This window comes from Rana temporaria, chromosome 12 (genome assembly GCF_905171775.1).
Source record: "Rana temporaria chromosome 12, aRanTem1.1, whole genome shotgun sequence".
NCBI classification, from domain to species: Eukaryota; Metazoa; Chordata; class Amphibia; order Anura; family Ranidae; genus Rana; species Rana temporaria.
In genome coordinates this window covers 75,656,576-75,682,471 of record NC_053500.1, presented here as the reverse complement: position 1 = coordinate 75,682,471, position 25,896 = coordinate 75,656,576, and the positions used below count along the sequence as shown (strand labels likewise).

General features: G+C 46.7%; 1 protein-coding gene across 7 annotated transcripts in view; it reads right to left on the bottom strand.

Moving 5' to 3' along the window:
* The window catches only part of ATP6V0A1 (ATPase H+ transporting V0 subunit a1), a 145,284-nt gene that overhangs the window by 63,443 nt on the left and 55,945 nt on the right, over positions 1-25,896 (bottom strand). The window lies entirely within an intron of this gene.

The following is a 25,896-nucleotide window of genomic DNA, read 5'->3' as shown; positions in this document are numbered from 1 at the left end:
TCCAGCCCTGCCTCGTCCTCCAGGGAAGAGAATGGTGTCCCCTACATCTGGGGAGAGAAGGGTGTCCCCGTCCTCTGGGGGAGAGAATGGTGTCCTCGTCCTCCGGGGGGAGAGAATGGTGTCCCAGTCCTCTGGGGGAGAGAATGGTGTCCCCGTCCTCTGGGGGAGAGAATGGTGTCCTCCTCCTCCGGGGAGAGAATGGTGTCCTCGGGGGAGAGAATGGTGTCCCAGTCCTCTGGGGGAGAGAATGGTGTCCCCGTCCTCTGGGGGAGAGAATGGTGTCCTCATCCTCCGGGGGAGAGAATGGTGTCCTCATCCTCCGGGGGAGAGAATGGTGTCCTCATCCTCCGGGGGAGAGAATGGTGTCCCCTACCTCTGGGGAGAGAAGGGTGTCCCCGTCCTCGGGGGAGAGAATGGTGTCTCCATCATCCAGGGGAGAGAATGGTGTCCCCTACCTCTCGGGAGAGAAGGATGTCTGTCCCCGTCCTAAGGGGAGAAGGGTGGCACCCTCTCCTCCTCCAACCACCCAAGGATCAGCTCTTCCAATTTGGCCCACACTGTGGCCCATCTCCTTCTCCTTCAAACAGCCAGGGGCCCACTCCTTCTCTGCCAACCACCCAGGCTCTCTCTCCTTCTCCCCCGGCCACGCAGGGGCCCTCTTCTTCACTAAATGGCCACCAAGGGGCCCTCTCCTCCTCCAAACACCCAGGTGCCCTCTCCTTCTCCCACGGATACCCAGGGGCCCTCTCCTCCTCCAAACACCCAGGTGCCATCTCCTTCTCCCTAAGCCACCAGTGACCCCAAAGCGGGACACACATGCGCTCTGCCTTCCCGTGACCTGATACCCACCGTCCTGGGATGCCATGATGATGGTGTGCAAGTCTCCAGTGTGAGGGCTATAGGTAAACTCGCACTCAGCTTCTTTGGCCCGATTGGAGGAAAAGCAGCGGCGGTGATCCAGACCCCAGCACTTGACAGAGATCAAAGACCAGTGGTGGCCCCTGCATGGTGGGCCCACAATGCATGGGCACCGCCCCCGTCACCTCTGCCGCCCTCCCTATTCATGTGCGTGGCCCCTTTCAGGATGCCGGATGCATGAAATACTATGGCGGGGATAGGCGGGGTGTGTATTTTGAAGCACGTGATAAGAGCCAGAAGCTATTTTCACACTAAAGTTCCTCCTTGCCAATCAGCAGGCAGGTCAGTAAAACCTGTCTCCCGATTGGCCAAAGCTTTAGGCGATCCTATTGGATGCCTAACGCTTTGGCGGAAAAGGAGACATGACGGAGGAAGCCTGAGGAGCCAAGCGGACACAGGAGCCACAGCCGCCGCTACAGAAGAAGAAGGAAGTGCCGCGTATGACGGGTACAAGTGACTGCATATGGAGGGCACAACTGCTGCGTATGACGGGCACAAGTGGCTGCAAATAGTGGGCACACTGGCTGCATATGACGGGCACAAGTGACCTACCCCAGTCTAGGATATTCACGGACCAAAAAAAAAGCATCTGCGCATGCGCCTTGGACCCGCGATCAGCTGTGCTCCTGACGTACGAGCACCGGAAGTGACGCGGTCCGATTTTTTCACAGGTCCGAGGATGGTGGTGGGGGGGGGGGGGGGTGATTCGTACAGCTGGGAGGATGGCGGTGGGGGGGATGGTGATTCGTACAGCTGGGAGGATGGCGATGGGGGGGGGGGGGGTGATTCGTACAGCTGGGAGGATGGGGGGGGGTGATCCCTACAGCTGGGAGGATGGCGGTGGGGGGGTGATTCGTACAGCTGGGAGGATGGCGGTGGGGGGGATGGTGATTCGTACAGCTGGGAGGATGGCGATGGGGGGGGGGGTGATCCCTACAGCTGGGAGGATGGGGGTGGGGGGGTGATTCGTACAGCTGGGAGGATGGCGGTGGGGTGGGGGGGGTTAGTACAGCTGGGAGGATGGTGGTGGGGGGGGGGGTGATTCGTACAGCTGGGAGGATGGCGGTGGGGGGGGGGTGATTCGTACAGCTGGGAGGATGGCGGTGGGGGGGGGGTTGATCCCTGCAGCTGGGAGGATGGCGGTGGGGGGGGGGTTGATCCCTGCAGCTGGGAGGATGGCGGTGGGGGGGGGTTGATCCCTGCAGCTGGGAGGATGGCGGTGGGGGGGGGGGGTGATCCCTGCAGCTGGGAGGATGTTGGGGGGGGGGGGTTGATCCCTGCAGCCGGGAGGATGTTGGGGGGGGGGGGGGTTGATCCCTGCAGCTGGGAGGATGGCGGTGGGGGGGGGGGGGGTGATTCGTACAGCTGGGAGGATGTTGGGGGGGGTTGATCCCTGCAGCCGGGAGGATGGCGGTGGGGGGGGGGGGGTTGATCCCTGCAGCTGGGAGGATGGCGGTGGGGGGGGGGGGTTTGATCCCTGCAGCTGGGAGGATGGCGGTGGGGGTGATTCGTACAGCCGGGAGGATGGCGGTGGGGGGGGGGTGATTCGTACAGCTGGGAGGATGTTGGGGGGGGGGTTGATCCCTGCAGCTGGGAGGATGGCGGTGGGGGGGGGGTTGATCCCTGCAGCCGGGAGGATGGCGGTGGGGGGGGGTGATTCGTACAGCTGGGAGGATGTTGGGGGGGGGGGGGTTGATCCCTGCAGCTGGGAGGATGGCGGTGGGGGGGTGATTCGTACAGCCGGGAGGATGGCGGTGGGGGGGGGGGTGATTCGTACAGCTGGGAGGATGGCGGTGGGGGGGGGGTTGATCCCTGCAGCTGGGAGGATGGCGGTGGGGGGGGGGGTTGATCCCTGCAGCTGGGAGGATGGCGGTGGGGGGGGTTGATCCCTGCAGCTGGGAGGATGGCGGTGGGGGGGGGTTGATCCCTGCAGCTGGGAGGATGGCGGTGGGGGGGGGGTGATTCGTACAGCTGGGAGGATGGCGGTGGGGGGGGGGGGGTGATTCGTACAGCTGGGAGGATGTTGGGGGGGGGGGTTGATCCCTGCAGCTGGGAGGATGGCGGTGGGGGGGGGGGGGGTGATTCGTACAGCTGGGAGGATGTTGGGGGGGGGGGGGTTGATCCCTGCAGCTGGGAGGATGGCGGTGGGGGGGGGGGGGGTGATTCGTACAGCTGGGAGGATGTTGGGGGGGGGGGGTTGATCCCTGCAGCTGGGAGGATGGTGGGGGGGGGGGGGGGGATTCGTACAGCTGGGAGGATGGCGGTGGGGGGGGTTGATCCCTGCAGCTGGGAGGATGGCGGTGGGGGGGGGGGGTGGATCCCTGCAGCTGGGAGGATGGCGGTGGGGGGGGTTGATTCGTACAGCTGGGAGGATGTTGGGGGGGGGGGGTTGATCCTTGCAGCTGGGAGGATGGCGGTGGGGGGGGGTTGATCCCTGCAGCTGGGAGGATGGCGGTGGGGGTGATTCGTACAGCTGGGAGGATGGCGGTGGGGGGGGTTGATCCCTGCAGCTGGGAGGATGGCGGTGGGGGGGGTTGATCCCTGCAGCTGGGAGGATGGCGGTGGGGGGGGGGGGGGAGATCCCTGCAGCTGGGAGGATGTTGGGGGGGGGGTTGATCCCTGCAGCCGGGAGGATGTTGGGGGGGGGGGTTGATCCCTGCAGCTGGGAGGATGGCGGTGGGGGGGGGGTGATTCATACAGCTGGGAGGATGGCGGTGGGGGGGGGGTTGATCCCTGCAGCTGGGAGGATGGCGGTGGGGGGGGGGGGGTTGATCCCTGCAGCTGGGAGGATGGCGGTGGGGGGGGGGTGATTCGTACAGCTGGGAGGATGTTGGGGGGGGGGGGTTGATCCTTGCAGCTGGGAGGATGGCGGTGGGGGGGGGGTTGATCCCTGCAGCTGGGAGGATGGCGGTGGGGGGGGGGTGATTCGTACAGCTGGGAGGATGGCGGTGGGGGGGGGTTGATCCCTGCAGCTGGGAGGATGGCGGTGGGGGGGGGGGGTGATTCGTACAGCCGGGAGGATGGCGGTGGGGGGGGTTGATCCCTGCAGCTGGGAGGATGGCGGTGGGGGGGGTTGATCCCTGCAGCTGGGAGGATGGCGGTGGGGGGGGGGGTTGATCCCTGCAGCTGGGGGGGTGGGGGGGGGGGGGGGGGTGAGGATGGTCCCGTGTACATGGAGCCTAAAAAAATACAGAAGAGCGGAACTTTACTTTTTGGCACTTTAAACTGTCCCATTAAAATGAGTAATAAAATGGAAAAGTGTTTGTTGGTCATGTATTCATAAGCTCTCCACCTAAATAGACATTTTCTTGACAGACTTTAATATTGCGCATTAAACTGTTGCTCCGCCTCCGTCCCGCCTACCCGAGTCTGTGAAATTCTCGGACCAAAATAGTATGGGAAGAAGCAGGCTACTGTGTGTAAAGGGACGGGGCTGGAGGCGGTGCTGGCGGCAATGTAATAGAGAATGTTGCTCCGCCTCCGCCCGCCCACCCAAATCTATATTTTTCACGGACCTCAAGAAGCTCTGCTTAGGGACGGGGCTGGAGGCGGTGCTGCCGATAATGTAATAGAGAATGTTGCACCGCCTCCGCCCCGCCCACCCGAGTCTCTGAATTGAGCTTGATCCGCCTCTGCCCGCCTACCCCAGTCAAGGATATTTTCAGACTCAAAAAACCCATCTGCGCATGCGCTGCGCATGCGCCGTGGACCCGCGATCAGCTGTGCTCTGACGTACGAGCACCGGAAGTGACGCGGGTCCGATTTTTTCACAGGTTTGAGGAAATTTCACATCACCGGAATAGAATTAAACATATGAAAAGAGACCAAAGAAGGACGTGCTGTGTTGAACCAAATCTGATTCCAATCCTCTGCTGCCGTATACCCACCCAGTTCTTCCTCCCCTTTAAAAGCATAAAAGAGAAAACAGCACATGACATCTGTGCCACCAAAAAAAAAAAATAGACTACCGTGGATTGTTTAGCAAGAGCAAGACTCTCCGATATGTTGTGAGAAAAGAAGAGTCTGGCTTATCAGGCACCTGTGATTGGAGGAAGTGTTTAACTTTGAAGTATTGAAAGACCTCCCCTTGAGGGTAGTTCATGCAAAAGGTCTCAAATAGGGCTATATCAGAGAGAACTATTTTCCTTTATTTTCACCTGTAAACCAGTGCTGCCAACCTACCAGTTTGAAATTTACTGACACTACACCCAAAATTTACTGGCACAACCAAGTTTTTACAAAGGCTATAAAATTACAGTTTTAAGTGCAAATTTCAGTATTTAAGCTACAAATAAGTACAATATGCAATTAGCAATGTGATTTAAAGTAGCTATTAATGCAAAAAAACATGTGTCTTATTTTATTTTCGATATACAGTAATAAGTAAGTAGCTCAGAGACAGGACTCATGAAAACGGCTCTCACAGTGACACTAACAGCAGTGCGAAGCAGCACCAATGATGACAATACCTCACCGACATGACACGTCCCCTCCTGAGTCACAGTCTCTCTCTATGCTAGGTGGTTCCTTCACTCCCGCTCCCAGCCTGCCTTGCTCCCATCCTGCAGACCCGCACACGAGGCTCTAGCTGCTCCGCTCAGCTCCCTTGCACCATGACATCACATGACACGCTTAGGCACCGCCTCTGCCAGATCTGCTTGAACACACTGTAGCAAGCACTTGGATAGTCTCTGCCATCTCTAAACCAAGGCTGCACATGCGCAGTACCGAGCCGAGCATCACAGCCATATTTTTTACTGGAAACCTTTCCTGTCACTGGCATTTAATGGCAGGAGAAAAGCTGTTAACCCTGTTTATAACAAATTTCATGTTCCTGGGTAGCTACACTCACTCCCCCAATGTATCAATGGAGTGTGTCACACAAGCTAGACTATTTTTTCTCCACTACACGGTGGATTGATGAGATTAGTAATTTATAAAAGGATAGAATTGTTTTGTTTTTCAGATCACTGAAGTGACAAGGACACTGCATTCATGGCAAAATCCAGAGCTATTTTTTTTACTTGTTAGAAATGTCTTTACACTGAAAAAAAAAGAGGACTAGTACAACTATCACATCCGAGGACTGGAAAGCAGCAGCACAACACAGTTTTGTATTTGGGCTTAGATATGGTTTTTAAAAAAATACTGGAAATCTAACACTGCAATTGGATATCAGCTGCTGTGGGGTCATAAATTGAACTCTGCAGAATTTGAAACTTTTCAAAAGTCTTTTAAGTGCAGGGGTGTGCCAAAAGCAGCATGCCCATCTCTGGTGCGAGATAAAAATACAGACAGCTGTATGATCTCTCTGAAGTACCACATTGCATATGCTAACAGATGTGATTCATCACAGAGGCAGCTGTGTGGCCTTCTCATAGAGTAGAACACATCACAAATGCTAACATGTAAAGATCTCCTACTGATAAGAACAATCACAACACAGACTGCTGTGCAGATAATCTCAAAGGCGAGGAATTGGTGCTCTTTTTTACCTATTTAAATGAAACCTACCCTTTGACTATACAGGACAAACTAAATGGCTTGTTTTAAAGTCTACCCCTTCACAAAAGTACATATTATCTTTCCCTTTGGTCCCAGGATCGCCAAAGAGGTACTTACAGGTATTGAGTAGTATGTGACCCACTCAGTTTCCTCTCATTTGACAGTGCCAGTGACCAATGTTGGTGCAAGCAAAATCACATAGGTGCAAGGAGAGAGTCCTCTCCATATGTAAGCTTTGATTAGAGCAACTCAACCCTACACAGTCTTGCATAAGGTTTACATAGAGAGGAATTCCAGCCTAGACCACGTCCTTATCAACAGAGAAGTACCAGAATGCTTGCCTTGTGCAAGACAACGAGCTGTACATAACTAGAGGCAAGATAAGTTGCTCAGCAGGGTACTATGTCTTCTTATCTGGTTGATAGGCCTCACCTAACCATCTCCCTTTGAGGAGAACAAGATGTTCAAAAGCTAGAAAATTCAGTCCAAGGTATTAAATTACTGGTCTTTGACTGCAAGGCCCCATTCACACTTTGCATAGCAAAAAGTATAATACCGCTGGGGTGTTTTGGCTGCGATTCCACACATAGGGCAACCCATTAATTTCAATGGGCTGCCCACACATGACAAATGTGCCAAAGAAGCTCCTGCACCTTTTTAGTTGGAGAACTTCATGTTATTTTTCCACAAACATTTGTGCTGCGCAAAAATCGCACCAAATCCCCCTGTATTTGGGATTCCATTGCCACTGAATGGCACCCAGACACATATTTGTTCTGCTGTGTTTTTAGCATAATTTGGAACAGAGGGCGGAATCCAGAAATTCCAAGCCACTCAGGTGTGAACGGGGCTCAACTTGCAGAAACAATTAAAGACGTGTGTTCTGTTTAGCGGTTTTGTACTTTTATCATAATCCCCAAGATACTTACCCACCTTTAAAGCAGTTGCAAACCCTTTACAATCACTTTTGCCTACAGGTAAGCCTATAATAAGGCTTACCTGTAGCTACCGTGAATTTCTCTTAAACTTGCATAACTTAGGAGATATTCACTGTATACACATGTGCTGAAGTCATCGGCAAATGCGCACTGAATAGACGGTTCGTACGTGCCGTTTCTTCAGCTAGTGTGCCATTACCAGCAGCTCCGTCTAATCACAGCACTGGAGCCCGTGATACCTGGAAGTAACTCCTTGAGATATGTCACCGGCCAAAGGGGCGTGTTGGGACCACGGCGGGGCTTTTATCCAAGGCAAGCATATCATAATGAGCAAGTATGCTATGCATACAAGCTCATTATGCCTTTGCCTTGCAGGTATTTTTTTCGGTTTTGTCCCCATGGGTTTACAACTACTTTAACCACTTCCATACCAGGTACTTACGCAGCTTCCCGCCCAAGCCAATTTTCAGCTTTCAGCACTGTCGCACTTTGAATGGCAATTGCGCGGTCATGCTACACTGTACCCAAACAAAATTGGCGTCCTTTTTTCCCCACAAATAGAGCTTTCTTTTGGTGGTATTTGATCACCTCTGCGATTTTTTTTTTTGCGCAACAACTAAAAAAAGGCTGAAAATTTGGAAAAAAAATTACGTTTTTATTTTTTTCTGTTAATTTTTTTGTAAATAAGTTTTCTCTTTCAATTACGGGCACTGATATGGCGGCACTAATGGGCACCGATGAGATGGCACTGATGGACATCGATGAGGTAGTACTGACGGGCACAGATGAGGTGGCACTGATTGGCGGCGCTGGTATGCGACACTGATGGGCACTCATAGGCGGCACTGATGGGCACACATAGGCGGCACTGATGGGCACACATAGGCGGCACTGATGGGCACACATAGGCGGCACTGATGGGCACACATAGGCGGCACTGATGGGCACACATAGGCGGCACTGATGGATACTTATGGGTGGCACAGATGGGCACTGATAGGTGGGCACTGGGCATGGATGGGCACTGTGGGGTGGCGCTGATGGACACTGGGGTGGCGCTGATGGACACTGGGGTGGCGCTGATGGACACTGGGGTGGCGCTGATGGACACTGGGGTGGCAGCACCGATTTTTGCCAGGTTGCCAGTCAGTGCCCATTTGTGGGCACTGACTGGCATCTTTTTTCTTTTTTTTTAATGCTTTTTTTTTTATTTATTTTTTTAGACTTTTTTTTTTTTGCAGGCTTTTTTTTTTCCCACCCTGGTGCTCCAGGGTGGGCATCCCTGGTGCTCCAGGGTGGGCATCCCTGGTGGTCCAGTGTGGCGATCCGAGGGGGGGCTGCGCTGATAAACAATCAGCGCGAACCCCCCCTGTCAGGAGAGCCGCCGATCGGCTCTCATCTACTCGCGTCTGTCAGACACGAGTGAGGAAGAGCCATCAACGGCTCTTCCTGTTTACATCGTGATCAGCCATGATTGGACACGGCTGATCATGTGGTAAAGAGTCTCCGCCGGAGGCTCTTTACCGAGATCGGAGATGCAGGGTGTCAGACTGACACCCAGCATCACCGATCGCCGCGATGCGTGCCCCCACGGGCGCGCGCGGCATGAAATCCTGCAGGACGTTCTAGAACGTCCTGTCAGGATATCATAACCACTTCCCGGACGTAAATCGGCTATAGGCCGGGCGGGAAGTGGTTAAGCAGGAGTGACAATCAATTGAGGGGAATTTATTAAAACTGAAGCAGGTGTGAATGGCAACCAATCAGCTTCTATCTTTCATGTTCAAAGCTTAAAAAAACAAACATGTTATACTTACCTTCTCTGTGCAGTGGATTTGCACAGAGTGGTCCAGATCCTTCTCTTCTCGGGTCCCTCTTCGGAGCTCCTGGTCCCTCCCTCCTGTTGAGTGCCCCCACAGCAAGCAGCTGGCTGTGGGGGCACCTGAGCCAAGCAACAGCTCCCTGTGTCCATTCAGACATGGAGCCATGACCCGGCCTCATCCCCTCTCTCTCCTGATTGGCTGAGTGACTTTGATTGACAGCGGTGGGAGGCAATCGGGCCAAGCTGCTGTCTTAGCCAATGGGAAGGGGAGTGCCGGGCAGCTGAGACACGCCTGCAACATCACTGGATAAAGATGGGCTCAGGTAAGTATTAGAGGGGCAGTTTCACACAGAAGTTTTTTTTTTATATTTAAGCATAGAATGGATGAAGATACAAAAGTCCTCTGCCTTTACAATCACTTTAAAGGCATAGTACACATTCAAATGTTTATTGAGCCATTAAGAAAGCTGTCTAGAAACAATGGCCCATTTTGGGACAAGACCAGGCTCTGGGTAGAGTTTTCCCCCAAAAAAACAAAGGTAGTATTTAGACGAGCCACCAATGTTAAAAGTCTTATTGCACCCAGCCACCTCAGAAATAAACGAGTTTATGGGGCTAAAAATATCCCCCAATTTTTTGATACGATTGGCTGCTATAAGTGTAAACATGGTCAGAAAACCTTTACGAGTAGAGATGGATATACGTTTCAGATTAAACAATTAATTTGCTGCAACACCCAATTTGTCGTATATGGGTTGGGGTGTTCTTGCGGGTACCTGTATGTTATGTATGCAGGACGGTGTGAACAATGCGTACTCAAGAGGAGCTGCAACACCTAGAACTATTGAATCAGATTATATTCACACAGGCTATCCCCTGTGCGCAATTAGGATCATGTGGCAACTGCGGAAACTGGTGAATGTATGTTGTATTGGGCCAGGGACCCAAGGATTCTGGGATATTGATAGTCACGGGAAATGTCAGCTCCCACACTACAGACAGAGGTTGGGCATTAACCTGTACAGTGCTATGCTGCATGCCTCATGTCTGAGCATAAACAAACTTGACAAAGGAACACAAAGATTTCCTTTACTATAGGCTGTGCTCACACAACAAATGACACTACAGAACTACCTGATCAATGCACATCTTATGCAGATGAAAAACACAAAGTGCAAGTAGGAAGGTTAAAGTAGTTGTAAAAGCTGAAGGTTTTTTGCATGAAGGTAAAAAAACTTCTGTGTGCAGCATCCTTTCCAGACCCCCCAAATGCTTACCTGAGCCCCATCTCAATCCAGCACTGTGCACAAGAGTGGTGGCTTTCCCTGGTCTCTCCATCGTTATTGGCTGAAACACAGCAGCAGGAGCCATTAGCTCCCACTGCTGTCAATCAGAGCCAGTGAGGATGAGTGGGGGGGGGGGGAGGGCCGAGCTGTGCTCTGTGTGTCTTATGGACACAGAGGCAGCTCTGGGGTGAGCAAGCTTGAATGCTGTTTGCTATGGGGGCAGTTTGCAAGGGGGACGTGCCAGGAGTGCCAGCGAAGGACTTGAGAAGAGAAGAATCGGAGTTGCTCTGTGCAAAACCATTACACAGAGTAGGTAAGTATAACAATGTTTTTAAATGAGCATTTAATATCACTTTAATAATATCTATAAATGGACGCGCTGAAAATAGAAGCAGATTGGTTGCTATGATCCCGCATGAGCTGGTATGGTATCCCAATGTTCAAACTAACTGAAGAATCATAGTATTATCATTTCATTTTGGCTCACTCTGATTCTTAATTTTTTGTTTAAAACCTAAAGAATAAATATGTGAGCAAGGTAAAAGATAATTTCAGTGGGCGATTCTGTTGGCTGGCTTCCATCCTCGGGTGAGGAAGCAGCTGCGTTAGCGCTACCCTCTACAAATCCTGATTATGTATTCATTACTAAAACACATGACCTTGCATGTAACCAGATATGAATGAAGACCGTTAGATACATATATCAACACATATGTGTATATACTGGCCTGCCAGTGTTCCCTGGCACTGTTCCACTAAATGTCTTATCTCCAGAGTCCGGCAGTTTATTACACACAACAGAAAGCTTTGATCTGGCACTGGCTATGGGCACTACCCACCAAATGTTCTTCTCAGATAAGCAGTGTAATTACAATGACTCATACACAGAACATTTCTCTTCTTTGCCAGATCCAGAGACTGTCTCCACTTCTCCACTCACACTGTAGGCCAGAAATAAAAACATACTTATTCTTTTTTTTTTTTTTTTTCCGCCTCAGAGAACTATCAGGATACTCAATCACTTTAGCGTTCAATTTGCAGTCTCCTTTGTTCACATCATGGTTGGAAATTTCTTTTTCTTTTTTTTTTCTCTTTTTTCCCTGAATATATGTGTCGATAAATATACAAAAGGGGACAAAGGAAAAAAAAATTCTTAAGTACATAAATAAATACATTAGTGTCCCCTGGCCGAACAAACCCTCATCCTACCCTCAAGCCACCCCCAACCCTTGAACCCGCCCTCCCACCCTCCCCTTTCTCCGGAGTTCTGTCTCCTATTGAATCGCTCTTTGCCCGTTGACCTTCCTACACTATATCATCCTATCACTATACCTTGGTGCAAGTTTAAAATTAGCCCAATCCTGCCATTTCCGTTTAAATCCGCATTCTCCTTCCTCTCCCATGTACCTGAGCTGTTCAGCGTAATATATATCGTTAATCCTACGAAACCAGCTCTTTACTGTCGGGCTCATAGGGTCCTTCCATTGTTTGGGGATCAGACTCTTTGCTGCATCTAGTACGTGTGGAAGTAAGGTTCTCATATACTGTTTAGTTGACATTTCTGTCCCATGGAACAAACAGACCCATGGATCAGGAGGTATTTTAATTCCGGTAATCTCCTCAATTATTAATAGTACATCCTGCCAGTATGTTTTAATTTTTGGGCAGGTCCACCATATATGTGACATAGTGCCCACTTCAAGACAGCCCCTCCAACAATATTTGGAAGTGTCGTCTTGGTAACGGTGTGCTATGGCCGGGGTTATATACCATCGTGCTAAACACTTAAAGTTCATTTCGATCAATGCACAATTAAATGAAGTTGAATGCGTCTTTTTTAATATTTTCCTGACCACTGTCTCGGTTTTTCCCGTTCCCAATTCCTCTTCCCATTTATTAATATAAGGAGGGAAACCGGGGTCTTTCAATCCCATTAATATTTTATAAATTGCGGATATCGCGCCCCTTCCCCCTGGTGCCAAACACACACGCTCCAAAGGGAGCAAGTATCTATCTGACCTCAGGGGGGAGGGGAGGGAATCCACAAAATGCGTCAGCTGGAGGTATCGCCACCTGTTCAACTCAAACAATTCTTTTTTTTTACTTAATTCCTGATAGGTAAGAATTTTACCGTCTTTTAATATGTCTTTTAATTGAACATCTGATTTTTTAATCCATTTACCAAACAGGTGCGTTTTCCCTGGTGCAAAGAAATTTGTGTCAAATAGAGGGATTAATGGGGAGTTATAACCCCATCTCTGTTTTTTATGTGCCCTATCCCAAATAGATATGGATGCCAGTGTGATTTTGTGCATGTGCGGATTTATTTGTCTAAAATGTGGCGGTATCCAAATTTCTTTTCCTAACCGTGAATTATTTGAACAGCTTTCTAATCTCACCCATCTTTTCTCTCTTTTGTCTCTGACCCAATCAACCACCCGTGCCATGTGAATAGCCATATAATATGTGTAAATATCAGGTACTCCCAAACCACCATGTTCCTTATCTCTAATTAACACCTCCATACTAATGCGCGTTTTTTTGTTCCGCCATATAAACCTATTTAATAACTGTTTTAGTATTTTGAAGTAAGCACCCGGTAGTGCGATTGGTAACATTTGAATTATGTATAATATCTTGGGGAGAGTAAACATCTTAAAACAGTTTATTCTCCCTAATAGGGATCTTTGTCTCGATGCAATTCTCTTTAAATCTTTTTTAATATCATTTAATAGTGGTATATAATTCTGTAGATAGATTAGGTCGGGGGAAGATGTGATATTAACTCCCAAATATTTTATCTCGGTATCTTTCCAAATAAATGGAAACTCTTGCTTATATCTCCGTACGTCCTGTGCTTTCACATTTATATTGAGGATAAAACATACTTATTCTATTAAACCTGTCTGGGGGCGCTGTCACTAAAGGGCCTAAAAAGTGTGGATCGGTAAGAAATGAATGTTTGTTTTGAAAGACAAAATAACATAGCACAAACACCCTTGTTAAAATTTCAGAAATCAGTAAACTACAAAAAAGATTGTTTTTTTATCTAAAATTAGCAATACATTTACCGTATTTATCGGCGTATAACGCGCACCCCAATTTTAAGAGGGTATTTTCCAGAAAAAATAATTTTTTAAATAAAGTACTTTGAAGAAGCAATCTAAGGGTCAGTGCCCATGAATGTCCATCTGCAGCCTGATTAATAGAATTAAAGAGTAAACATTTTACTACATGATGGAGATCTTTCTTCTTTATCCTCATATATATGAAAAAGAGACATTCACATGGCTGGTGTTTTCCAATAAGTGCATTTAGACACATTTACCTCTAGATATCTGGTAAGCAGATCTGTGTATTGATGGTGGTTGAGAAGGAAGCACCTTGCATGCAAGATCACACACATATCTCAGAGGGGAAGGAGGGGGACGAGCGCCCGCCGGAAAAATCACCGAGCCGTCTCGGCTCTCACTCGGCTGTCACGTCACACATGCACAGTCCCACCTCCGCCATCGCATTGGACCATCTCCTGTGACAGACAGAACACTGGTCCAATGCTGGTTGCGGAGGCGGGACTGTGCGTGTGTGACGTGACAGCCGAGTGAGAGCCGAGAGGAGATGACGGCTCTGTGATTTCCGGCGGGCGCTCGTCCCCCTCCTTCCCCTCCGAGGTATGCTATCGGCGTATATCGCGCACCCACGATTTTCGAAAAAGTGTGCGGTATACGCTGATAAATACGGTATTTAGTTTTGTTCAGCCTGAAAATCAATAGATTCCTCCATCCACACTGAACAATGTGGATGGAGGAATCTTCACTGCCAATAAAATGTATTCGGTCATCCGCAACACCAGCACTGTCTGAATACCTGAAAAGTGACTGGATCCAATCAAGTTAATTTTCCTCCCAGCTCTGTGAATTTTCCTCCCAGCTCTGTGGATTTTTAAATCTACCTTTGTCAAGTCGGGTGGTGCTGACTGGGCCACCCAAGGCTGGAATTTTAGTTGATTCGTGATGATGAGCTTATGGTGTTGATTTACTGTGCACTTTGCAAAATGCAGTTGCTCCGGAGCTTAGTAAATGAGCAGAAGCTCTGCTGACTTCCATCATTCAATCATCTTCAAGCAAAGAAGCTTTACCTCATTTTCCAAGCTCTGGAATAACTGCACTTGCAGAGGGCAACTGCACTTTGAATAGTGCACAGTCTATTATGCCTTTAGTAAATGAGTCTGTTAGGTTAGGCTACAATTAAAGCTCCAATTACATCAAGTAGGACCAAACGTTTTATAAAAAAATACAGTGAAGGTCAATAAATTTCTTAAACAATAACCGTTTTTTTCTTGTAAATGGACTGTCAGATATGAAGGTCCTGCACAAGGCAATACCTTAAAGAGGAAGTAAACTTCCTCTGCTGACATTTTCCTTTAGGTAAGCCTATAATAAGGCTTACCTATAGGTAGTGTAAAATCTCCTAAACGTGTACTGTTTATGAGATATTTACATTATATGCAGCCAGTGATATCATTGGCGCATGCGCTCCAAAAGAGTGGCCACAGGTGTCGTTCCTTCCGAGTCCTGTGCTGTGAACGGCGGCTCCCGCGTGCATTTATGGGAGTGACGTCATCGTGTCTCCAGCAAGTCACAGAGCCGGAGCCCCCGAACCAGGAAGCAAGATGGGTGAAAATGGAAGCGGCTGCAGCGCTGATATTGTGGTGCTGGAACAGCTTGGTTTTAAGTTTCACGTTAAGACTTTACCTTGCAGAAAAACAAAAAAAATATCCAGCAGTATACAACTGCTTTAAGCAGATGTGAACTGCAGCAGTCATAAGACTCAACATATTATTGTGATAACTGTGTGGGAAGCTGAAGAGAGAGAGTGACAAAACTTTCACAGGTTCTAGTACTTCCTGAAACAATCTAGGCTTAGTCCAAGGGGGCATACTTAAAGGAGTTGTAAAGGAAAACATTTTGTTTTCTGAAATGACTGTTTACAGGGTATAGAGACATAATAGTTAACTGATTCCTTTTAAAAAATGATTAAAAATCATTGACAAAAATCAATCATATAATGTACCTGCAGTTTTAGTTTCGTTTTTGCATGCTGTTTCCTGCTTCTGTGATGTACAGAGACACAGAGCCAATACAGGGCAGTGATGGTTTGTAAAACGAAACCGATTGGTGTTGAGGGGTTTTAGACACACAGTAATCACACCTCCTTGATTAGTGACCACAGAGAGAAAGCTCCCAGTACTGTGGTCATCAGGAAACAGACAACCAGGGAGTGTGGAGATCAGAGAAGAATTACAGCAACTTGAGATCAAAAACGAACAATGAGGACATGAAAACAGCACTGCATTAAGGTACAGGAAGCTATTAAGATAAAAAAAAAATTCCTTTACAAACCCTTTAAGCGTACACCCACGTGATGGCCAGGTTTGCCCACAAAGGGGGATGTACAGTATTTCCGTTATGTTCAGGTCAGTTTACATCCATTTTGCGTCTTGTTTTTATTATTATTTTTTTTAGTTATTGAAAAAACTTATCACAGGTAAACATCTTATCAGGCCCCTTCCACACGGGACAGGCTCTATTAAGAGTCCGCTTGCTCAGCGGCAGAGCTGTCAGTTGATCCCCACTAAGCAGGCGGATGGCTGGTCCATAGCAGAGCGGACACAGACCACTCTCGTCTATGGGCAGTCGGTTGTAAACAGACCACGTGTCCGTTTACACCCGACTGACATTCGATCCAGATGAGATTGGATGTCGGCGGGTGTAAAACGGACACATGTCCATTTATACCCACCACTTCAGAGGAGAATGGAGGGTCCAATTGGGCCTGTATGAAAAACTGACAGGCCGAACCAATCAGTCTGTTTGTGTGAAAGGGGTGTTACATGGATAATCATCTGTTTACATCTGCAAGTCCACAGGAATAAACTGCTATCCATTTTTCACCCAAAAACTGACAGGTGAAAAATGGGCAAACAGAACACCCATGTGAAAGATCCCCACTTTAGATGTACTAAAACCTCCCTGCAAAGAACATAATTTCTTCCTTTTGCATGTGCCTCCAAACATGCAATGCAGAGGAGTCCCTGACTGAAGTCTCGTGAGAAACTTCCAGGAGTATCAATATCCTGTGACCACAATTGTACTCAGGGATTTCACTTATCAACCCCAACAGCACTGCTGTATCTTTGCTTTAAATTGCAACAGTGGCCTGATTGTGGGTATTCAAATATTTACATATTCTTAACGAGTAGTAAATCTTTTTTTTTTTTATTATTATCACTGACCTCCGTAGCTGCAGGCACTGTAGAACAATTCCTCAAATTTCACAATTCTTGTCTAATGCCTAGCACACACAGGCCGAATGTCAGAAGACCCCCGAAGCCTTCTGTTGGACGAGCATGCTGGAAAACCAAGCTGTGAGCTGGGCCAATGTCTGAGAGCGCTAACCAGAGTGTTCTGGCGGGGGGCATCCCCCTGTCAGAACACAACAGCTCAGCTGAAGGATATCGCTGTACTAATGTCGGAATGTTAGTACATCAGCTCGGACCACAGCGATCAGTTTTAGTGTGTAGACACTATTAATGTGTACCAGGCTCAGGGCTTTTTTTCAGGGGGAACTTGGGGGAACTCAGTTCCACCACCTCTGGCTCAGACCCTTTGGTGCCTGCTCACCACAATCACTTGTAAACACAGAAGTCTGGTTTCTGTGTTTACAAGTGACAGCTCTGCACTCTGTGTGTAACCCCCTGAACTCTGCACTCTGTATGTAATGCATTCCTGGTATTTAATGCCCCTTTAAGACCCTTCTACTGTTTTTGAAATCTGAACAGGGTCGTGGTTGAGTTCCTGCACCTATTTTCTGAGAAAAAAAGCACTGACCAGGCTTAAACAATTTCAGCTCACCCTCCCCAGACAGACTTCTAATCTCTAATGTAAACATACAGTTAGATTAATTAGGGGGTCACCTTAGACTTCGGCCGCCTAATTTACCTGAAGTGTGCGTAGGAGTGGGGGGGAATGTCCCCCGGTGACCCTGTCAGTGTCCCCACTGAGTGAGCAGGATGGATGAGCGAGGGTCTCTCCTAGTATGCATCCACGGCACTGCTATATCATCAGCGCCTAGCCGACCTGAGGAGTCTTCTCTCTGCCACTCTCGGCTCTCTCCAGCGCCCCCTCTGTGTCCTCCAGGTAGTGCCACATGCAGACAGATTATAGAGGTGGAATGGGAATTATTTTCCCATTATGGACGTGAGTGGGGCCTCATGTCTGTGTTTTGCCTAAGGCCTCACAAAGTCTAGAGCCGCCACTGCATACAATAGGTGCTCTGGGAGGACGGAAACAAATGTGAGCTGAGCTGCTTAGGAATGGACCTGAAGGATTTCAATGCTTTTACTTTAAAGGATGAACTGTTCCATAGTGCCTGGAGCTACAGAAGACAGGAAGCCCATTTACTACTTATTGAGAATATGAAAAATGTAAATGACCATAGCCTGGCCACAGTAACAAATTATTTCACTCATTAAGTCCTCACAAGTCATTCAATCACAGTAAATGATCTCAAAGTTCTTAAAAATATGCTACAAACCTCACACAAGACCTAAGTTTCTCCGATATACATATATCATAAATGTCAAATATTAACCAAGGGAATTATATTAGAAAGAGATTGCTGCTCATGACAGCATTTTAGACACAATTTTATGATTTGCGAAAAACTCAAAGTGCAATAACTAACCGAATGAGGCCGACATGGCTCTCCAACCCTTCAGGTGTTCTAGAAGCCAAAAAAAGACTTGGATGTGGTAATGACACAGTCAGGTGCCAATCAATGAGAAGAAGTAACTAGGAGGTTTACTCCCCACTTGGTACCACTGTGGAGCCAGATGTGCATGGGAGATTGCAGTCTTCTTTTATTTATTTTAAATAAAAACTAAGGCTGAACAATTCAGCCACTTGAACCCATGTACTCCCAGCTACAACTAGAACTGGTAGTCTAGACCCAGCACTGGTATGTACATCTTGATAGTCCATCTCAGAGTGGCTGCAGAGAATGAATCTCTTGTGTTCAACTTGCCAACAGCATTGCTTTCTACAACAGTCACCTGTTGGTGTACATACATAGTTACATAGTTAGTCAGGTTGAAAAAAGACACAAGTCCATCCAGTACAACCAATAATTTGGGATCTTTAACCACCTCAATACAGGGCACTTTCACCCCCTTCCTGCCCAGGCCATTTTTTGCGATACATCACTGTCGTTTTAACTGACAATTGTGCGGTCGTGCGGCCCTGTACCCAAAGAAAACCGACGTCCTTTTTCCCCCACAAATAGAGCTTTCTTTTGGTGGTATTTGATCACCTCTGCAGTTTTTATTTTTTGCGCTATAAACAAAAGAAGAGTGACACTATTTTTTACTTTTTGCTATAATAAATATCCAATTTTTTGTCAAAACAATTTTTTACCTAGTTTAGGCCGATGTGTATTCTTCTACATATTTTTGGTAAAAAAAAAAAATCGAAATAAGCGTATATTGATTGGTTTGCGCAAAAGTTATAGCGTCTACAAAATAGGGGATATATTTATAGCATTTATTTATTTAATTTTTACTAGTAATGGCAGTGATCTGCAATTTTTCTTGTGACTGCGATATTGCGGCGAACATATCGGACACTTTTAACCCTATTTTGGGACCATTCACATTTATACAGCGATCCGTGCTATAAAAATGCATTGATTACTGTATAAATGTGACCGTCAGGGAAGGAGTTAAAACTAGGGGGTGATCAAGGGGTTAAATATGTGTCCTAGGGAGTGAGTCTAACCGTAGGGAGAAGAGACTCGCAATGGGAGGAGACCGATCGGTGTTCCTCTGTAGAAGGAACACACCATCGGTCTCCATTCACCTGAAAACATGTGGATCTGTGCGTTTACACACACAGATCCACGGTCCTGCTCCGTTACTGGGCAATCGCGGATGCCTGGTGGACATCGTGGCCGCCGTACACATGCATCGGGTTCCCAGTGACGCGGCGGAAAGAGCTGGTGTAAACGGACACAAGTCTGTTTACATCTGCCGCTCTATAGAGGAGAATGGAGGGTCCGATTGTGTCAGACAGATCATGTTAAAGGGGCCTAAGGCTACTTTTACACTGATGGTCTGCGGTCTACCCGCACCCTGGATGCCGTGCAGTGCACCAGTGGCTTTTCTGCAGGTTAGCTGTACTTTGCCATAAAATTCTATCATATCCTGCAGGTGTGGTGCACTTTCTGAAAGTTCACCAAACCCACAGGTAAAACCATAAGTCTATGGCTCAGTGCAGGTAAGCCGCAGGTACACTGTGCTACACCTGCGGATGAATTGAAAGCAGCCTGGTAACCACTGCAGAACACATATGCCCATTTATATACTGTGCCAGGCAGAGTGCATTTTGGTATCACTCCACCCATGACAGGAGCCAGTGCGATACAGTAAGCATTGGCTTATGTGGCTCTGCTCCGCAGCTGCTTGCTTCCTTTACCGCTATCAACCAGCCATCCCAGAGAAGGAGGTCGTGGGCCACATCAGAGGGCTCCGCAGGCCACATGTGGCCCCCGGGCCACTGGTTGGGCACCCTTGACCTAAAGCAAAAATTGTTTTGCTCCTTGACAGACTTCTAATGCTATGTACATGATGATACACCAAACAAAAGGAGAGTTTTCCTGCCTGTTGCACTTCTATGTGGTCAGTGGGTGTCGCTGTGCAACAGCAAGACCTGCTAGAATGAATGTGATGGCTAACAACATATTAATCTGCTAATTAGCCCTTAGTGAATATGTATTCATTTATCTCAGGATGCAGCAGTGACTCAATCATTTCCTAACTTAATACAAAACTGACTCTATGAAATGCCATTCCAGGCAAAAATGAAAACCTGTCTTTTCCAAGTTACCCCATAATCTGTGTACATTCACAGTTTTTATTTATATTAGGCCAAATTATCAGCCGCTATTCAAATGGCTAATCCCCCAAAGCGACTTTGCCATCCAGAAGCACTGATTTGTTATGCATGAAGTAGTCCCAGGCAAGTCGGACACCTACTCCGATGCACATGCTTTGTAATCGTAAAGGCCTCGTACACAAGATTGGATTTCCCAACGGGAATTGTGTGATGACAGGCTGTTGTGGGAAAATCTGACCGTTTGTACACTCCATTGGACAATCGTTGTCGTATATTTTCCGACAACAAACGTTGGATAGCATGCTTTAAAATTTTCCGACAACAAATTTGTCTTTAAATGGGTCTTGCCAAACTTGCATAAAAACACAGGGCGACTAATCACTGTGAATGCACCTATTTTAGTGTACCAACGTCCCGATAAAGTGGCAATGGAAATTAATGGACTAATAAATTGGACTTTTGCCGGTACAGGTAATTAATGTAAAAGATCTATAAATATTTATTTATAAAAAACGCATAGATAGAAACTTGTATACACAATTTCATAAAACAATGTCAGCATATGATATCAGTCCATCTAACACAAAGTAAGAGAAGGGTTTATACTTATGCAGATACATTCATAACATAAGAACGCATAGCATCAGAAAGGTATGTAAAAAACTCTTAGGCCCCATACACACAAGAGAATTTATCCGCGGATACGGTCCAGCGGACCGTTTCCACGGATAAATCCTCTCAAAGATTTCCGCAGATTTCTATGCGATGGAGTGTACTCACCATCGCATTGAAATCCGCGCGGAAATCCTCTGGCGATGACGTGTCGCGCCGTCGCCGCGATTATGACGCGGCGACGGGCGCGACGCTGTCATATAAGGAATTCCACGCATGCGTCAAATCATTACGACGCGTGCGGGGAATCCCTTTGGACGGATGGATCCGGTGAGTCTGTACAGACGAGCGGATCCATCCGTTGGGATGGATTCCAGCAGATGGATTTGTTCAGCATGTCAGCGAATATCCGATCTGCTGGAATCCATCCCAGGGGAGATATATCCGCGGATAAAGATCCGCTGGCGTGTACACACCATAGGATCTATCCGCTCAAACCCATTTGATGGGATTTATCTGCGGATAGATTCTATGGTGTGTATGGGGCCTTAGTGTTTGAAGCTGAATCCAATATGCGTAATAGTAGATCTTCCTTTTACTCTCGACATGTTTCGCGTACAAGACGCTTCATCAGGAGCATAGGAGTCTAATAACAGACATACATACAGGCAACAACATGTTAGCAAGTTTTTTAACATTTTATTTGTGATTTTTATATGTGTTTTATGTATAAACTGGTTTGACTAATTGACATCTTTTGATGTTTTTCTGTTAATGTCATGCATGTCTGTTATTAGACTCCTAAGCTCCTGATGAAGCGTCTTGTACGCGAAACATGTCGAGAGTAAAAGCAAGATCTACTATTACGCATATTTAATTCAGCTTCAAACACTAAGAGTTTTTTACATACCTTTCTGATGCTATGCGTTCTCATGTTATGAATGTATCTGCATAAGTATAAACCTTTCTCTTACTTTGTGTTAGATGGACTGATATCATATGCTGACATGGTCTTATGAAATTGTGTATACAAGTTTCTATCTATGCGTTTTTTTATGAATAAATATTTTATAGATCTTTTACATTAATTACCTGTACCGCCAAAAGTCCATTAATTAACAACAAATTTGTCTTGTCAGATTATCTGTTTGTGGTATGGTATGTGTATAATATATATATATATAAACTGATCAATCCTGATGTACTGACGGAATCTCATTTCTTGAGTCCCAAAAATGTTGGGACAGTACAAATGCCCCCAAATGACACCTTTTTGGAACATAGATAGTCCAAAGTAAGAGGCATGGCGAGCTTTTTGAAGTTGTAATTGTTTGTTATAATTTTTAGTAAAATGAAGAAATTTTAAAAAATTAATAAAATCTATTTTTTTTGTTCACATACTGCCACCAGTGCAGTACAGTGTCATCATATAGCTGGTGTTATCAGGGACAAGTACTGACAGTACGGAAAAAATGTAATAATTATTTTTCAATACTTTTTTTTTTTTTTAAACACACTGTGACCAGGGCAAAATAATGTTGCTATAGTATCATTTACTACTCTGGGGAAGTGATAAGGAGATTTATTTTTAGGATGGCCTATAGCAGTGAATTTCATTGCTGTAACCAAGCATTTTACTAAATGAAAACAGATTAATTCTGTTAGTTTTGTTGCGATTAGCTAGAGATAATCACATGGTACAGGTGGACTGTGATTGGCCCTGTCTGTACCATGTGATCACATTGACCAATCACAGCTAGCAACACAATTGTACACAATGGATCGCATGAAAGGAAGCCATCCACGGTTTACAACTGTCATGTGATCTGCTGTGATTGGTCAAATGGTACCAGCACACTGATCAGTTATCGGCTGTGTTTGGTGGAAACCGCCAGTGACAGATCGTGATACTGTGCTGCCCCCGTGATCAGTGCCTTCTGAGAGGACGTCCACTCAGAAGTAGGAAAGTCCCGCCCAGCCATCAATCTGCTATAGGCCGGATAGAAATGTGTTAATTGCGATTGCTTAAAAACATCTTCAATTTAAAAGCAATGCTATTGGATTCCTTTAAAAAGTGTTTTGACACTATATGGCAGCACAGTGGCGAAGTGGTTAGCACTTCTGCCTAGCACCACTAGGGTCGTCAGTTTGAATCCAAACCACGACACTACCTGTATGTTCTCCCTGTGCCAGCTAGAGTTTCCTCCGGGTACTCCCGTTTCCTCCCCCTCCCACATATGTGAAGCACTGCATAAATTCACAGCGCTATAAAAGTATCTGTAATAAATAAAAAAACATGTACCTATGATACCACATGAAAGCCATCTACAAATGAAGACAGAATAAAAGCCACTTCTCAATACATCTGCATGGTGTTGAATAGGGCCGGAGAGTCGGGGTTCCTTAAAGCAGCTGCCTTAGTGCAGATAGACAGGACACTTTCCTGTGTTTGTATGGTGGATACTCTGATAATATGGAAGGAAGTCAATCTGTTAATCAGTGGGGACTGACCTCACTACGAAAGCACTTCCTCAGCTGCACAATGAAGAATATGAAAATCTCATACACAGAAAAGACTGCCAAGCATAAACTGTACCATATACCTAGGCACTGTACAAAAACAAAGCATAACTCCCCTGGTTACCATGATTTATATTTAAAAAAAAAGCGTTAATTTGATACTTAGAAAATGAATGTGGTTGGGAAAGACTGAGAAATGAAACCAAACCAGATAGAAAAACTTAAAAGGGGTTGTAAAGGTAAAAAGATTTTCATCTTAATGTGGATTAGAGCCCCCCCCCCCCCCAGCCCCCGTTTACTTAACTGACCCCTCGAAAGTCCCGTGCCGTGAACGTGCAGGCTTCTCGGCTGATTCATTGGTTGATTGAAAGCAGCGCAGCCATTGGCTCGTGCTGCTGTCAATCACATCCAATGATGCGGCACACCGGGGGTGGGGCCAAGTGATACAGTGAGCGGCTATGGCCGCCGGCTGTATTACAGGAGCGCGTCAGCAAGAACTCATCATCAAGCTTGCATGAAGGTGATGAGTTCTTGCAAGGGGGAGCTGAGACAGCCGCCGAGGGACCCCAGAAGACCAGGTTTGGGGCCACTCTGTGCAAAACGAGCTGCACAGTGCAGGTAAGTATAACATGTTTGTCATTTAAAAAAAAAAAAAATTTATATATATATATATATATATATATATATATATATATATATATATATATATATATACATATATATATACACACACACACATATATATACATACATACATACCTTTAGGGCTCTTTCACATGGGCGGACCGTATGTCCGCTTTTTCATCCATCCGTGTACGGATGAAAAAGGGACATACATTGGTCCCGCTGACACCCGATCTCACCCAGTTCCGCAATCCTCAGATTCTGCAGACGGAGGAAAACCCTATTTTTCCATCCGTCTGCGGATCGGATCGGGTGAACACAGACAGGCGGTCCGTGTTCATCCAATCCCCTAGAGCGGAGAAAACACAGGGCGGTCCCTGCACAGTGTGCGGGGACCGCCGTGTCATCAGCCGGCTCAGCGGAGATCAGCAGGGTGATCCCCGCTGAGCAAGCAGAGGTTTACGGGGCGTATCATCACTGATCCGCCCCGTGTGAAAGAGCCCTTAGTGTTCCATTAACTCTGACAGCAAACACGGACCATCATTCTAATGGCTCCCTTTCCTGGAGGATCAAGCAGGTCCTAAATGGTAAACTGACAAAGAGTAAATAATTGCTATGAGCTTCAGATAAAAGCTGTCAATCTCCAACACCATAAAAAGCAACCCAGGAATCAGAAAAGCTCTAGTTGAGGTTTCTGACACAGGTATTTTATTGTGATCGATTTATTTTAAAGCGGAGTTCCAACCACAATTAGCATTTTTTAAATGTATGTCCTTTCATCCTGCGTTTTTATAATATAAATCCGGTCACTTACTATTTTACAATCCGCCGCCGATCCGCATAGATATTCAAAAAAGATAGTTTATAAAACTATGTCCACACCGTTGTCATTTTGCTTGTGGGCATTGTGAAGCCTACAAGCACTTACTTCCTGGAAGTCTTGGATGGGGAGTGATAATTGGACAGTGCACTGCATCCTGGGAAATGATGACACACATTTCCCAGGAGCATTAGAGGGAGATGATGTCAGAATCCTAGGTGGTTTCAAAGGCAGATTTCATGGGACCGCATAGCAACAGGCATTTCCAGATGAGTAAAAAAAATATATATATATTTTTTTTACTTTTTTAGGTCTGAGCACAATAATGAAAAAAAATTTTTGGGATGGAAACTCCACTTTAATAACATCAGAACATGCACTTCGTATTCACCATAAAAAATAAAAAAAAGGCCCGATCACTAAGGTTCTTTAAAATAAGAGGGCATCTAGGTTCAGTGGTCACGTTTCACGACTTGAATTTAATGCCCTTACTTATAAAATGTAGATGACTAAAAGCAGTCCATACATTAGTAATTTTTTTTTTTCATTCAACCAGTGGGTTGATCAAAAATAAATAAATAATGTGACTCGATTCCCCCATCCATACATTTGATGTAGATAAGGGGTATTCTCCCAGCTGAGCTATTGTATTCTGACAACAGGTTAATTCCCCGCCGTCGGAATATACTGATCAGTGCTGCGGCTATACCAGTGGCAAAACGTGACAAGTTGGATGTACAGAAGTCGATCGGTAGATGTATTCCTGTCTAAAGAACAGGGACCTCCAATTCCTACTGTATTAACCACTTAAGCCCCGGACCAATATGCTGCCTAAAGACCCAAGGGGTTTTTACAGTTCGGGACTGCGTCGCTTTAACAGACAATTGCGCGGTCGTGCGAT